The sequence below is a fragment of the Dama dama genome, chromosome 5, assembly GCF_033118175.1.
Source record: "Dama dama isolate Ldn47 chromosome 5, ASM3311817v1, whole genome shotgun sequence".
NCBI classification, from domain to species: Eukaryota; Metazoa; Chordata; class Mammalia; order Artiodactyla; family Cervidae; genus Dama; species Dama dama.
The window spans coordinates 18,783,585-18,799,644 of record NC_083685.1 but is presented as its reverse complement, the minus strand read 5'-3'; the positions used below and the strand labels follow the sequence as shown (position 1 = coordinate 18,799,644).

Below are 16,060 nucleotides of genomic sequence, written 5' to 3'. Positions count from 1 at the left end.
GATGAGATAGAGGACAGGAGGCAAAGAGATAAAGAAAAGCAGGTTTCTCCAATCTATCCCTGGGATGTGTGCAGAGCAGCCAGAGAGACTGAGGGACAGCCACTCATGCTGTTGCCCCTTCATGAAGTACCCACCGGGAGAAATTATCAGTCTATGAGAGTTAATAAGCCTTTTTCTTATCAAGAGATACAAAGAATTAAGGAAGATCTGGGAGACTATTTAGAAGACCCAGAAAAGTATATTAGAGCTTTTAAAGGTGTTACTCTGCATTATGACCTCACTTGGAAAGATGTGATGTATATCTTGGGACAAACGTTGACTCCCGACTCAAAGGCTCGAGTTTTGGGAAAAGCGGTTGCTTATGGAGATGAATGGCTTGGTAATGAATCGGTGGGAAAGAGGGAAGACGAGATAACTGCCCTCCCCACTGGGAGTCAAGCGGTCCCAGCTACAGAACCAGACTGGGACTATAACACTGCTAAAGGAAGATGGGATCAGAGTCATTTTGTCAGATGTATTCTTGAAGGACTCAGACAGGCGCGTTCTAAGCCTTTAAACTATGGCAAACTGGCAGACATAGAATAGGAGGAGAAGGAAGCTCCTGGTAAATTCCTGGATAGACTGAGAGAAGCCCTTCGCAGATTCACTGAGATTGATCCCGAAAGTGATCTTAAAAGATAAATTTCTCACTCAGTCGGCTCCAGATATTCGCCGTAAGTTATCAAAACGGGCGTATGGACCAAATCAGTCTTTAGATAATCTGTTACAACTGGCTCAGACAGTCTATTACGGTAGGGAATATGAGGAAAAGAAAGAAAGGCAGAGAAAGACGAAGGAAAAGGCGGAAGCCCTCGCAATGGCTATGAAAACCGTTCTTAAGCAGCCTGAGAAAAATGCCCAGAGGGACCCAGGTGAAAAGAGATGGGCTTGCTATTGCTGTGGAAAGGAGGGGCATCTCAAGCGGGATTGCCCTCAGGCATCTAAGCCGCCCCCGGCTCCATGTCCGGTCTGCAAGGGACCACACTGGAGGAGAGACTGCCCCCAGAGGCGTAGGTCTCAGGGGTCTGACTCTCAAGACAATCAGGACTGAAGGTGCCCGGGGGTCCCCACACAAGCTCCCGTCCTAATTACACCTGAGGAACCCCGGGTATTGATAACGGTGGGAGGCCAATCCGTCAATTTCCTTTTAGATACTGGGGCAACTTACTCCGTGCTTACTGAAGCCCCTGGCCCACTTTCTTCCCGATCCGCTTCCGTAATGGGACTGTCTGGACGAGCCAAAAGGTATTACTTCAGTTATTCTCTATCGTGCAACTGGGATTCTGTGCTATTTTCACACGAGTTTCTTATCGTGCCAGAATCACCCTCACCCCTTTTGGGGAGGGATATACTGAGCAAGGTCCATGCCTCTGTTTTCATGAATATGGAGCCTTCCCTTTCTCTACCTTTAGTTGAACAAAATGTGAATCCTAGAGTATGGGCTGATGGAAAATCTGTGGGTCGAGCACAAAATGCTATTCCTGTGGTTGTCAAGCTCAAAGACCCACACTTATTCCCACAGAAGAAGCAGTATCCACTGAAACCTGAGGTTAAAGAAGGGTTAAAACCCATCATTGAGAATTTAAAGGAGCAGGGACTATTAGTTCCCTGTAACAGTCCATGCAACACTCCTATTTTGGGTGTAAAAAAATCAAATGATAAATGGAGATTAGTTCAAGATTTACGAATAATAAATGAGGCTGTGGTTCCTTTACACCCCGTGGTGCCTAATCCTTATACTCTATTGTCTGAAATTCCTGAACGAGCCAAATATTTTTCAGTAATTGATTTAAAAGATGCCTTCTATTCAGTGCCTTTGGCGGAGGAAAGTCAATTTCTATTTGCCTTTGAAGACCCCACACAGCCAGCTTCCCAGTTAACCTGGACAGTTTTGCCCCAGGGATTTCGTGACAGTCCTCACTTATTTGGACAAAGTTTGTCACGGGATCTACAAAACTTTAATAGCTCTGAAGCGGTAGTGTTACAATATGTAGATGATATTTTGCTCTGTGCTGAGACACAGGAAGCTTGTTCACGAGCCTCAGAAGATTTCTTAAACTTTCTGGCAGGCTGCGGTTACAAGGCATCAAGAGAAAAGGCTCAGCTTTGTCAACAATCTGTTAGATATCTGGGCCTAATCATCTCAAAAGGGACTAGGGCCATAGGCCCTGAAAGAATTAAACCTATACTAAACCATCCCCTATCTATGACTTTAAGACAATTGAGAGGATTTTTGGGAATCACAGGCTACTGTCGTATTTGGATTCCAGGCTATGGGGAACTTGCCCGGCCTTTATATAAACTTATAGCTGAAACTCAGCAGGCCCAAACCGACAAACTGGTTTGGTCTCCAGATACTCAAAAGGCTTTTAAGGTTCTTCAGACTGCTCTCCTGCAAGCTCCGGCTTTGAGTTTGCCCACAGGGTCAGAATTTAACCTGTTTGTCACTGAAAGAAAAGGTATGGCCTTGGGAGTTTTGACACAACCCCGGGGGCCTCACCAGCAACCTATTGCTTATCTAAGCAAAAAATTAGATGTAATTGCACGTGGGTGGCCCCACTGCCTAAGAGTAATTGGGGCAGCGGCTTTATTAGCACCTGAAGCTTTAAAAGTAATTAATGGACGAAACCTTACTGTACTGACTTCTCATGATGTGAATGGAATCTTAAATTCTAAGGTTAATATTTGGATGACAGACAGTAGGCTTCTTAAATATCAGTCACTGTTGTTAGAAGGACCAGTAACTAAGCTTAAAGTTTGTGGAAATTTAAATCCTGCCACCTTCCTTCCTGAGAAGGAAGATGAAACACCTGATCACGATTGTTCCCAATTCCTAACTTTAAACTATGCAGCTCGGGAGGATCTAATGGATACCCCATTAGACAATCCTGACATGGAAATATTTACAGACGGCAGTTCTTTTGTTCGGGATGGAAAGCGCAAAGCAGGTTACGCTGTGGTGACTGCTGAACAGGTTTTTAGAAGCAAAATCTCTCCCCCAGGGAACCAGTGCCCAGTTAGCGGAGCTCGTGGCTCTTACCCGAGCTCTAGAATTAAGCAAAGGGCAACGAGTGAATATCTACACTGATTCTAAGTATGCTTATTTGACTTTACATGCTCATGCTGCAATATGGAAAGAAAGACAGTTTAAAACAGCAACAGGAGAACCTATTAAGCATTTCAGAGAGATTGAGAGACTTTTAACTGCTATCTATTGTCCTAAAGAAGTAGCGGTTATGCATTGCAAAGGGCACAGCAGGGATGGGAGTAAAGTAGCTGCCGGTAACCTGTTAGCTGACTCTCAAGCCAAAAAAGCGGCACTTTATGAAACCCCCTCCTTACAGACGCCTTTGATCTGGACAGGTCCTGTGGAGCAAGAAAAGCCACAATATACTGAGGAAGAATTAGAAAGATATGAGAAAAGAGGAGCAAAGATTACTGATAAAGGATGGTTACAGTCCGAGGATGGACGATTAATAATTCCTGAAAATGCTCAGTGGAAAATTCTTAAGGGTTTACATCAGAGTTTTCATTTGGGTGTAGAAAGTACTTACCAGATGGCTTCTCGTTTGTTTGAAGGTAAAAATATAATGAAAACTCTAAAAAACATTATCAAACGGTGTGAGGTATGTCAGAAAAATAACCCAAAGACTGAAAAGCTAGCAAAATCTGGATTACAACGAAAGGGAAAGTATCCTGGAGAAGACTGGGAAATTGATTTTACTCATATGCCAAAAGCTAATGGATATTCTTGCTTACAAGTTTGGGTGGATACTTTTACCGGATGAATTGAGGCGTTCCCCTGTCGTAGTGAACAAGCTAAGGAGGTTATAAAGATTTTAATCCATGAAATTATCCCCAGGTTTGGGCTGCCACGGAGCCTTCAGAGTGACAATGGCTCCGCCTTTAAAGCTGCTGTAACTCAGGGGGTGTCTAAAGCTCTAGGAATAGAGTATCACTTACACTGTTCCTGGAGACCCCAATCCTCAGGAAAGGTTGAAAAAGCTAATGACATTATCAAAAGACATCTGCGCAAATTAACTCAAGAAACGCAGGACAACTGGATTAAAGTCCTACCCATAGCTTTAATGAGGGCTCGAACTGCCCCAAAAAAGGAGGGACTGTCCCCCTTTGAATGTATTTATGGAAGGCCTTTCTTACGCACAGACATTGTTATAGATCCTGAGGCCTTAGAGTTAACTAATTATGTAACTCAACTCTCAGCTTTTCAACAGGCATTAACAGAACTCCGGGAGACGACTCCTGACCCAGCCTCTGAATCCAGCAAGCCTCTATTTGAGCCAGAAACCGAGGTCCTCATAAAAACATTGGGATCTGGGGGCTCATCCCTCGAGCCCCTCTGGGAAGGCCCTTACCAGGTTATTCTTTCTTCTCCCACAGCTGTCAAAGTCCCAGGAATTGATTCGTGGGTACATCACACTCGAGTCAAGAGGTGGCACCCTGACCAGAACTAAGTGATGTCATTTTATGTTTTTACTTTCTATGCTCTGACTTTGTATGTTTCAGATGGGCCTGATAATCTATGTGAGCCTACTTCTGCTGACTCCAGAAATCCTGAGTCTGCCCTTTGATCCTCAAGACAATGCCTTCCTGTCCTGGGCTCACTCCTATGCTGCATTCCACAATTGGTCTAACTGCTGGGTTTGCGGAGCACTCCCCTCTTCATCAGTGGAAGGCTTCCCGTGGTGGACATCTCCACTTCAAGGAAAAGACTTTCTCCAAGTCTGCGAATACATTCGACAACAATCACATGTGATGCCTCTTCTTTGTCTGATGACATCTAACAACCCTAGAATGGACTGGTGCCATACTTTGTACCTTAACTATGGACATAACCTGACTTATAATTCTAATTGTTTTGTTTTTGCTCTTTGCTCCCTGCATTTGTAACTGTGTGACTGGATTTTTTTTCTAGTCTCATAAAAGCTTTTAAGTTACAAATGGTTGCTCAAACTCCTGCTATCACTGCAGCTTCTTCTAACTACTATTTGGGGCCCCTGGATCAGACATCCTCACTATGAGGATTAGGAGAATATGTTGCCTCACCAATTTAGGGACAACACCCCTTGTCAGCTTGGAAGCAGTTATGGAATGAAAACGACGCCCCTTTTCCCTAGGCAACATAATTCTCCTAAAAGAAAAGGGGGGAATGAGAGGGTAACAGGCAGGAAGGCCAGGGGTCTCCAAATGGAGGAAAGAGGCTGTAAGTGCCAGACATTTTTATCTCTCTTAAGCGGCAGGAAGAAATCTGTTTTTCCTTCTCTATACAAATTTAAAAGGAGGTTTCTCTTAACATTCTGTGTTGCCATGACACCTGGTCTCACCTAAAGCTAACTACTCTCAGACTTTGAGTTAACCAATACATTCCTTTTTCGTATGGAAATGTTGTCTTAAGCTATGTTAATGAACCCCAGACTCTACCTTCAAGTTGGTTCCGCCAAACGGCCTAACTTACTTACTCAGGTATTGTTCCCCTAATCTATGTAAACGGAACTATTTGTTGGTATTCTGCCCTTCTACAAGATTCAAGTCAATCGTTTTATGGCCTGGGATGGATTATCTGATGCCATTCTAAATTTTATGACATTCCTTTCATTTCATTAACAGACTGTGAGTGACTATATAACATACAGCTAAAGACTAGGAGGGGGGTACTCTTTTGCCCCCTTCTGATGCCTATGTCAGAAGCTTTCTCTATACTTTAATAAAACTTTATTACACAAAAGCTCTGAGCGATCCAGCCTCGTCTCTGGCCCCGGATTGAATTCGTCTCCTCCGGAGGCCAAGAATCCCGCGTCTTATCGTTCAGCAACAACCTTTCATCATCTACATCCTCTCTTGCTGGTCAGTTGTAGCTACTGCCATGGCTCTATCTAGTTAACCATTTTTATGCTGGTGATATAGAAATCTACATCTCTAGCTCCAGATTCATACACCAATCTATCAAATAAGTATCTACACGTGTATGTCGCATAGACTTGTACCTTTAGCACCTTCAGTTCTGAATTCATCTTCCACCCTAGATGGGCATTTTCCCCTCCTCACATTTCCTATCCCCAATAAGTTCTACCACTCATTAGTGGCCCAAGCCAGAACGTGGCAAACTGCCTAATTTATCCTTTCCCTCATCCGCCCTCACCCATTCAGTTGTCAAATCTTATTGTTATGTCTTCCTAGCATTATTTAAAACCATCTACTACTCCCCTCTACCGCTGTTAACTCCTCATTCCAAGCCACCATGAACTCTCACCTGGGTAACCCAGTCCTTTCCTAAATGGTCTCCCTCCCTCTGTTTGTACTCTCACCTCCTCCATTCTCCACAGTACTTTATGGGGAGCTTGGGCTCTGGGTTCAACATCAGCTCTATCACTTACTACTTACACGAACTTGTGTAAGTTACGTAGCCTTTCTTAATTTTTCCTTTAATTTTTAGTTGCAGTGGATCTTCATTGCTGCACAGTGGCCTTCTCTAGTTCAGTTATGGGCTTCTCATTTTGGCGGCTTCTCTTATAGAGGAGCACAGGCTCTAGGCGCATGGGCTTCAGTCGTTGCAGCATGGAGGCTCAGTAGCTGTGGCACACGGGTTTAGTTACTCCTGGCCCAGGAATCGAACCTATGTCCCCTGCATTGGCAGGTGGATTCTCATCTACTGTACCACCAGGGAAGTCCTGCTTAGCCTTTCTGGGTCATCGCTTCTTCTTCTATAATTAGAGGATATTAGAATTATATTGGGCTTCCCTGTTGGCTCAACTGGTAAAGAACCTGCCTACCAATGCAGGAGATGCAAGAGACGTGGGTTTAATCCCACGTCAGGAAGCTCCCCTGGAGAAGGAAATGACAACCCACTCCAGTATTCTTTCCTGGAAAATTCCATGGACAGAGGAGCCTGGTGGGCTACAGTCCACAAGGTCGCAAAAAGTCAGACACGACTGAGAATTATATTGGCCAGGGTTTCTAGTTCTAAACAATAGAGTCCACTCGGCCAAGTTTAAGAAGATTGTCTAGAAAAGGCAAATCTATAGAGGCAGGGTATAGGTTAGTGTTTGCCTGTATCCAGTGGGTAGGAATGGGGAGTGACTGCAAATGGGAATGAGGGATCTTATTGGGGTAATGAAATATTCCAAAACTGAATTGTGATGATGGTTGTCCATCTTGCAAATTTATTAAAAAACCATTGAAGTATATGCTTAAAATGGGTGACTTTTATGATATAATAAATCATACCTCTTTTGGATCACAATAAACTCTGGAAAATCCTGAAAGAGATGGGAATACCAGACCACCTGACCTGCCTCTTGAGAAACCTGTATGCAGGTCAGGAAGCAACAGTTAGAACTGGACATGGAACAACAGACTGGTTCCAAACAGGAAAAGGAGTACGTCAAGGCTGTATATTGTCACCCTGCTTATTTAACTTATATGCAGAGTACATCATGAGAAACACTGGACTGGAAGAAGCACAAGCTGAAATCAAGATTGCAGGGAGAAATATCAATAACCTCAGATATGCAGATGACACCACCCTTATGGCAGAAAGTGAAGAACTAAAGAGCCTCTTGATGAAAGTAAAAGATGAGAGTGAAACAGTTGGCTTAAAGCTCAACATTTGGAAAACTAAGATCATGGCATCCAGTCCCATCACTTTATGGCAAATAGATGAGGAAACAGTGGAAACAGTGGCTGACTTTATTTTTCTGGGCTCCAAAATCACTGCAGATGGTGATTGTAGCCATGAAATTAAAAAACACTTACTCCTTGGAAGGAAAGTTATGACCAACCTAGACAGCATATTAAAAAAACAGTGACATTACTTTGTCAACAAAGATCCATCTAGTCAAGGCTGTGGTTTTTCCAGTAGTCATGTATGGTTGTGAGAGTTGGACTATAAAGAAAGCTGAGTGCCGAAGAATTGATGCTTTTGAAGACTGATGTTGGTGAAGACTCTTAAGAGTCCCTTGGACTACAAGAAGATCCAACCAGTCCATCCTAAAGGAGATTAGTCCTGGGTGTTCCCTGGAAGGACTGATGTTGAAGCTGAAACTCCAATACTTTGGCCACCTGATGCGAAGAACTGACTCATCTGAAAAGACCCTGATGCTGGGAAAAATTGAGGGCAGGAGGAGAAGGGGACAACAGAAGATGAGATAGTTGGATGGCATCACTGACTCAATGAACATGAGTTTGGGTGAACTCCAGGAGTTGGTGATGGACAGGGAGGCCTGGCATGCTGCAGTTCATGGGGTTGCAGAGTCTGACATGACCGAGAGACTGAACTGAACTTAAAGTTGTTTAAAAAATAAAGGAAGAAGATTTTAAAAGGACATTAGGTAGTTCATACAGTCTCTTGGTGGACCAAAAACCAGGCTTGCTGAAACAATGCACAGCTAGGAACAACACCCAGAGAACAGGGACTATTCCAGAGAAAAGACTCTGCCAGCCACTGCTGAGCCACAGGTAGAAATTCATGCCAATAGTGTTTGAGTGCCAGAATCTTAGTCACTGCCATGCCCCAGTGAACTCAATGCCTGGGGCCACATCTCCTATAAGAGGCTGAATAATGACCCCAGAGCTATCATGTCCTAATCCCCAGAATTTATAACTGTTAGCCTGTTTGGGGAAAAGGTCTTTACAGATGTGATTAAGTTAAGGGTTTTGAGATGGTGAGATTATCCTGAATTAGGTAGGCCCTACATGCCATCATATGTATTCTTATAACAGAGAGACAGAGGGACTTCCCTGGTGGTCCAGTGGTTGAGGGTCCACCCACAAATGCAGGGGGCAGAGGTTTGATCCCTGATTCAGGAAGATTCCACATGCTGCGGGGCAACTAAGCCTGTGAGCCGCAACTACTGAGACTGTGCTCTAGGGCCCTTGAGCCACAGCTGCTGTGAACCCCTCATGTCCTAGAGCCTGTGCTCTGCAACAAGAGAAGCCATTGCCTTGAGAAGCCCATGGACTGCAACTAGAGAGTAACCCCCACTCTTTGCAACTAGACAACACCCATGTGCAGCAAAGAAGACCCAGAACAGCCAAAAATCCAAAAATTTTTAAATTAAGAATTAAAAAAAAAAGAGAGAGGAGATTTCATGCACACATACATACACGCATACAGGAGAAAGGTTCATGAAGGTGAAGCAGAGAGTCAGGGATGCAAGCCTTGAAGACTGGTGTGATGTGACTACAAGCCAAGGAACACAGGCCACCCCCAGAAACTGGAAGAAGCAAAAATGTCTTCTCTTCTAGAGCCTCTGGAGGGAGCATGGCCCTGCTGACCTCTCAGCTTTAACCTAGTGATGCTGATTTTAGGTATCTCCAGAACTTGGAGATAATAAATTGTTGTTTTATGTTACCAAGTTTGTGGTTGGATTGTTCCAGCAGTGATGGAAGTTAACAGCTGAGAACAAGGGAAGGCAGGAGAACAAGTGGAGGCCCACATACTGCTTATTTAAACATTTGAAAGTCATAACAGACTTTCTGGGGATTCCCTTGTGTGCTTTTTATTTTTGCTTTTTCCTTGCTGCTTTTAATATTTTTTCTTTGTATTTAATTTTTGATAGTTTGATTGATATGTGTCTTGGCATATTTCTTCTTGGGTTCATCCCTTATGGGACTCTCTCTGCTTCCCGGACTTGATTGACTATTTCCTCTCCCATGTTAGGGAAGTTTTTGACTATATACTCTTCAAATATTTTCTCAAATCCTTTCTCTTTCTCTTCTTCTTCTGAGACCCCTATAATTTGAATGTGGTGCGTTGAATGTTGTCCCAGAGGTCTCTGAGACTATCGTCAATTCTTTTTTTCTTCTTTCTTTATTCTGTTTCGTGGCAGTTACTTCTACCATTCTATCTTCCAGCTCACTTTTCTATTCTTCTGTTTCCTTTATTTTGCAATCGATTCCTTCTAGTGTATTTTAAAAGATACTCATTTGCTTTTGACTGCACTGGGTCTTATTGCTGCTTGGGGGCCTTCTCTAGTTGTGGTAACCTAGTTGCTAGTTACACTCTGTAGTTGCCATGTGCAGGCTTCTCATTGCAGTGGCTTCTCTTGTTGCTCTAGGGCTCTAGGGTGCACTGGATTCTGTAGTTGTGGTGCGTGGGCTCAGTAGTTGTGGCACCCAGCCTCTAGAGTGCAGGCATCAGTATTTGTGGCCCACAGGTTTAGATGCCCTGTGGCATGTGAGATCTTCCTGGACCAGGGATTGAACCCATGTCTCCTGCACTGGCAGGCGGATTCTTAACCACTGGACCACCAGGGAAGTCCCCGAGCCTTTAAAAGTAGGAAATTTCCTTTGGCTGGTCCCAGAAGACAGGTCAGAGATTTGAGGCATGAAAACATTGTGCCATCACTGGCTTGAAGATAGAGGGGGGCCACACGATAAAAAATGCAAGTGGTCTCTAGGATCTGAGAGTGGCCCCTGGCTAGCAGAGCTCTGAGTCGCATGATGGCATGGAGTTGAATTCTACCAACAGGGAGAATGAACTTGGAAGTGAATTTTCCCCCAAGTCCCAAGGTGAGAACTCAGCACAGCATAACACTTTGATTTCAACCTTGTGAGAGCCTGAGCAGAGAACCCAGCCATGCCAGGTCCAAACTACTGACCTACAGAACTGTGAGCTAATAAGTGGCAGTATTTTAGGTGAGTCTGTAGTAATTTGTTATGTAGCAATAGAAAACTAATACAGTCCCACAGGCTCCTTACTCCATCGGGAAGCTCACAGCTAGCGGAGGGCCAGGGTGGGATCTCTATTAAACATGGGGTCCAGGAAGTGGCCCCTATGGTGTCAGTCAAGGCTGGTATCAGCCCCATACATTCCTTCAGATGAATTCTGCTCATGCTCACCACCCATGTTATTTCCTGTGTATCAAAGCTTTGTTGCATGTTGCGTATGTTTGAAAAGCTTGGGTCTCATGCCTGTGTCCTAGCTACAAGGGAGGCTGGGAAATTAAGTTATGACTTACAGTCAAGAGGTGGAACCCATTACCTGGGAATTTCCCAGTAGTTATGCTATTAAAATCGTGGTTGCACACTATGAGGACCAATTCTGTAGGGTTATTTACAAGGATCAAACAGGCTAATACATGTCATAAGCTAAGAACAGAATCTGGCTCATGCTAAGCACTCAGTAGTTCTCAATAGGTATTGCCATATTGAAAGTAGAATGCTTTCTCTAAAATGAAATTATGAACCCTCAGTATGAACTCTGAATCTATAAAACCCTTGATGTTTCCTTTATGGTTGGAATTTTTCATAATAAAATGTTGAGAGTGGGGTAGGAAAGACTCTTCTTCCTTTCTCAGTGTTCTTAGGATGAAGTTCAAGCCAGTACCCAGTTGGATTCTTGCTGGCTTCTCTAGTTCCACTTCTCTGGCATTTTTCACACCAGTTAGTTGACATGTGTAGTACTGTGAATAATCTATGTAATCTGGTCCTTGCTCTTCCCAGCATGGTGCTCAAAACCCAGGGGGGCTGGGAGATTTCTACTCTGGTGGGAAGCGGGGCTTGAGTGTGGTGGCCAGAAGCCTGTCAGTACATGACAGCTGGTCTACAGAGAAGCCTCTGCCATTCTGCACTGAAATGAAAAAACCAGGACAAGCTCTTCATAAAGTGAAAATCATTCACTTAAAAAGACCATCTTTTTTTTTTTTTTAAAGACTCTGTGCTTCTAGCTTTTTTAATGTTTTGGTTTAGACCTTAGTGAAGGGAAGCTAAAATATGGTAGTAGTTGAGGTGTTTTAATAGTTTGACATAGTTAACAATGCTGTGTTAGTTGGCAACCTAGCCTCTTCTTGGTCTTTTATGTTGATAAAAGGCATCATCATCCACCAAGAAACCTAGAGTCATCTTTGCCTTCTAGAAAATCTGTCAGTTCCACCTCTAAAACATAGCCCATTTGCTCACTTCTCTCCAGCTGCACTGCCCCATTCTAGTCCAAGTCACCACCTTCTCTCCTCTGGGTGGCTCCAACAGCCTTCTTTCTGGTCCCATCCCTGCCCCTTTTGCCCCCCAATAATCTATAGTCTGCACAGTGGCCTGACAGTGCTTTTAAAAGCTTGAATCAAATGGTTTCACTCCCTTGTGTAAAACTTTTTCGTGGCTTCCCATGGCATTGAGAAACAAATCCCAACCCTGGCCCCTGCCTACCTCTGTCCTCAGCTCCTGCTCCTTCCTTCTCACTCACCAGGTTCTGGAACACACTGACCTTTTGACTGTTCCTCTTTTTGGCTTCCATTCATTTGTGTTTGCTGGTCTCTTGGCCTCATATATAAGGTGGCTCAATTCTTCTCATGGAGGGGGTCTCCTCCTGAAGTGGGTCTTCTCTGGGCCTTCCTGTCTCTGTTGCATCACCTAAGGGGCCCAGGGTGGGTTGAGAACATGGCAGATATCTTCATGTTTCTGTTGCCCTCAAGTGGCAGGGGCCATGCCTGAGTTGGATTTGCCCCTCTCTGGCCTCTGGTGACTCTTTCTGCCTGTGCGGTGGACTCACTTCCATTCAACAGGAGGAATCCCAGCCACACAAGTGTGTGGTCACCCTCCGGAAATGGGCAGCCACCCAGGAGCTACATTTAGTGATTGCAAACTAGCACAACAGCACCATCTCCATGGTGACAGACAGCCTGAGGCTGTGCAGGACAATGTTGCCTTTGTTATTGGCCTGGGCAGAGGCTAACTTGAGGGAGAAGCAGTTGTGAGTGGAGTTTGTTCTCCCGTTTCTCTCTCAACCTTCCCTGCTCTTCTGCATTTATTGGAAAAGCTTTTAAGAGGACTAGTCTCCAGCGAAGAGGGAAATCTTCCCAAGAAAACACCAATATCTTTTACTTCTCAGCTTTAAATCTTCCTATGGCTTCTCAACTCATTCAGAATAAAATCCAAAGAACTCAGAGTGGCCTTCAAGGACCTGAATGATCTGTCCTCCCATCTCCACCCAGGTTACCTCTCCTTCAATACGTTGTTCACTCTGCTTCTACCGCTCTGACCTCCTTGCTTTTCTGTGAATACCCAATCAAGTCCTCACCTCAGGGCCTTTGCACTTCCTATTCCCTCCATCAGAAACACTCTTCTTCCAGATATTTCATGACTTGTTCCCTTTCTTTGGGCAGATCTCAGCCCATATGCCTCTATCACACATATGCCCATTCTCTGTCCTCTTCCCCAACTTATTATTCTTCATAGCACTTAACACCATCAGACATTTTATTATGTTTCTGCATTTTCCTATCATGTCTCTTTCCTCCATTAGAATATAATGCAATGAGTTGCCAGAACTTTGTTTCACTGACTTGTTATTAATATAATCTCTAGTGCCATTAAACAATAGTGTCTGACTCATAGTAGATACTCTAAAATTTGGGGAATGGGGACTTTTCTGGTGGTCCAGTGGCTAGGACTCTGTGCTCCAAATGCAGGGGGCCCAGGTTCAATCCCTGCTTGGGGAATTAGATCCCACATGCCGCAACTGAGAGTTTGCATGCCACAAGTGAAGGTCCCGCATGCCACAACTGACCTGATGCAGCCACATAAATAAATATACAAAATAAAATAATAACATTGGGGGAATGAATAAACAATGAAGAAAGACAAAGTGATGGAATGCTCATCCCAGCCTCCATCCTCATCCCTCACTTGCCCTGGTCAACTCAGAAAGACAAAGAAGAGCCTGGTGAAAAGGAAGATTGATTGGCTAAATGTTGAGGAGACCCAGTGCCTGGGCTTTCAAAGTCTGACAGATAACTACTTTAGCAGTATGGTTTGTGGGTTAAGAACATTTGTTTTGGACTGAAATGTGGCTCAGACAGTAAAGCATCTGCCTACAGTGCGGGAGACCTGGGTTCAATCCCTGGATTGGGAAGATCTCCTGGAGAAGGAAATGGCAACCCACCCCAGTATTCTTGACTGGAAAACCCCATGAACAGAGGAGCCTGGTAGTCTACAGTCCATGGGGTCGCAAAGAGTCGGACACGACTAAGTGACTTCACTCACTCACTTTCTAACTGGATGACTTTTTATAATGTAACTCCATCTTTCATAGTTTTCATTTCCTTATCTGTGAAATAATGAAGAGAATACTTAAGTCCCAGCACATCAAATGAGATGATATAAATAAAGCTAACAGTAGAAAGAAGTTATCTTTATTGCCATTCAGGTGTTTGAATCTCAGTTTTCCTGGAGTGTAGTCATCATTATCCCATTCTTCCCATCTCATTGAGGCCAGAAGATGAAACAGAGTATGTCTTGGAAAACTAGGAGCTGATTCTCAGAGGCACTTTCTGTTGAGAATACCAATCTCCCAACCTTGACAGTAATTTGGGGCAGAGTCTCCACAGCCCAGGTGCGGGGTTGAGACAAGCCAGGGATAGACCTGTAGCCTTCAGAAGTCCCTGGAATTCCTGGCTTTTGGAAGGACCTGTAGTGGCTTTTTGGTTTTTGTCTGTCTCTTCCTTCCACCCACTTTTCCTACTTCCTCTGGCAGCAGAATCCTTCTTTTCTAAGAGCTACAGGACATGGTTCAGCTCTGTGCCCTCTCCCTAATTCCTGCCACAGGAGCCAGGACTCACCAATCAGGTGACACCGTGCACCTGGCCACAGGGTTGATTGTTCAGTGTCAGGAGGCTTCCTGTGTGCTGTTTTGGATCTGTCAGGAAACCTATGGCCCTTATTAATTCCTGAATATTCAGGAATTAAGAGGAGAGGCATGCCTTTCCTCCTTTCCAGGGGACTGAGGAATCCAGGCATTTCCTTTGTTAGTTTCTCATTATGGTGATAAGTAAATCTCTGCAGATGGTGACTGTGGCCATGAAATTAAAAGACGCTTACTCCTTGGAAGGAAAGTTATGACCAACCTAGATAGCATATTAAAAAGCAGAGACATTACTTTGCCAACAAAGGTCTGTCTGGTCAAGGTTATGGTTTTTCCAGTGGTCATGTATGGATGTGAGAGTTGGACTGTGAAGAAAGCTGAGCACCAAAAAATTGATGCTTTTGAACTGTGGTGTTGGAGAAGACTCTTGAGAGTCCCTTGGACTGCAGGGAGATCCAACCAGTCCATCCTGAAGGAGATCAGTCCTGGGTGTTCATTGGAAGGACTGATGTTTAAGCTGAAACTCCAATACTTTGGCCACCTCATACAAAGAGTTGACTCATTGGAAAAGACCCTGATGATGGGAGGGATTGGGGGCAGGAGGAGAAGGGGACGACAGAGGATGAGATGGCTGGATGGCATCACCGACTGTATGGGCATGAGTCTGAGTAAACTCCGGGAGTTTGTGATGCACAGGGAGGCCTGGCATGCTGCGATTCATGGGGTCGCAAAGAGTCAGACACGACTGAGCGACTGAACTGAACTGAACTGAACCCTCTTCTCTCTTTAATAGGGATCGCCTTGTGTTTTCTAAGTCTGGAATTTTAATCTTTATCTTTGCTGAGAGTAACTACTTTGTAAGACAGTATATATGCCCATGCCATGTTGATTAGAACACCTTTGCTCCATCAGAGCTTTGGTCCCAGTGTCTTTCTTTCTTTCTTTCCCTTCCTCTCTCTCTTTATCTCTCTATTTCTGGCTGATTCCCTGGAACGCGAAAGCTGGGAACCTGCGTAACCCAGGGAATATTAGCCTCCTTCCTTCTTTCACTCTCTCATCGTCGACTCTGGACCACCAGGTTCCGGTCCAATAAAGGACCAACAGTTCAGGGATGGATATTTAACTCAAGCTTGAAATGGCAACCCACTCCAGTATTCTTGCCTGGAGAATCCCGTGGATAGAGGAGCCTGGCAGGCTACAGCCCATGGGGTCCCAAAGAGTCGGACACGACTGAGCGACTTCAACCAGTCAGGGCTTCCCTGGTGGCGCAAGTGGTAAAGAACCCGTCTGCCAATGCAGGAGACATAAGAGATGCTGGTTGGATCCCTGGGTCGGGAAGATCCCCCAGAGTAGAAAATGGTAACCCACTCCAGTATTCTTGTCTGGAGAATTCCATGGACAGAGAAGCCTGGCGGGCTACAGTTC

At 44.5% G+C, this 16,060-nt stretch overlaps 1 protein-coding gene across 7 annotated transcripts in view; it reads right to left on the bottom strand.

Moving 5' to 3' along the window:
* The window catches only part of P2RX7 (purinergic receptor P2X 7), an 81,430-nt gene that overhangs the window by 50,439 nt on the left and 14,931 nt on the right, over positions 1-16,060 (bottom strand). For 2 of the 7 annotated variants that reach the window (XM_061141949.1, XM_061141951.1), the window contains exon 2: positions 12,260-12,405. The exons of 4 other annotated variants lie outside the window; for them this stretch is intronic. The gene's annotated coding sequence lies outside the window, so the exon portion shown is untranslated. Of the gene's footprint in view, positions 1-12,201; positions 12,406-16,060 lie in introns of all 7 variants that reach the window. One more of the 7 variants, XM_061141948.1, reaches the window with a different exon arrangement.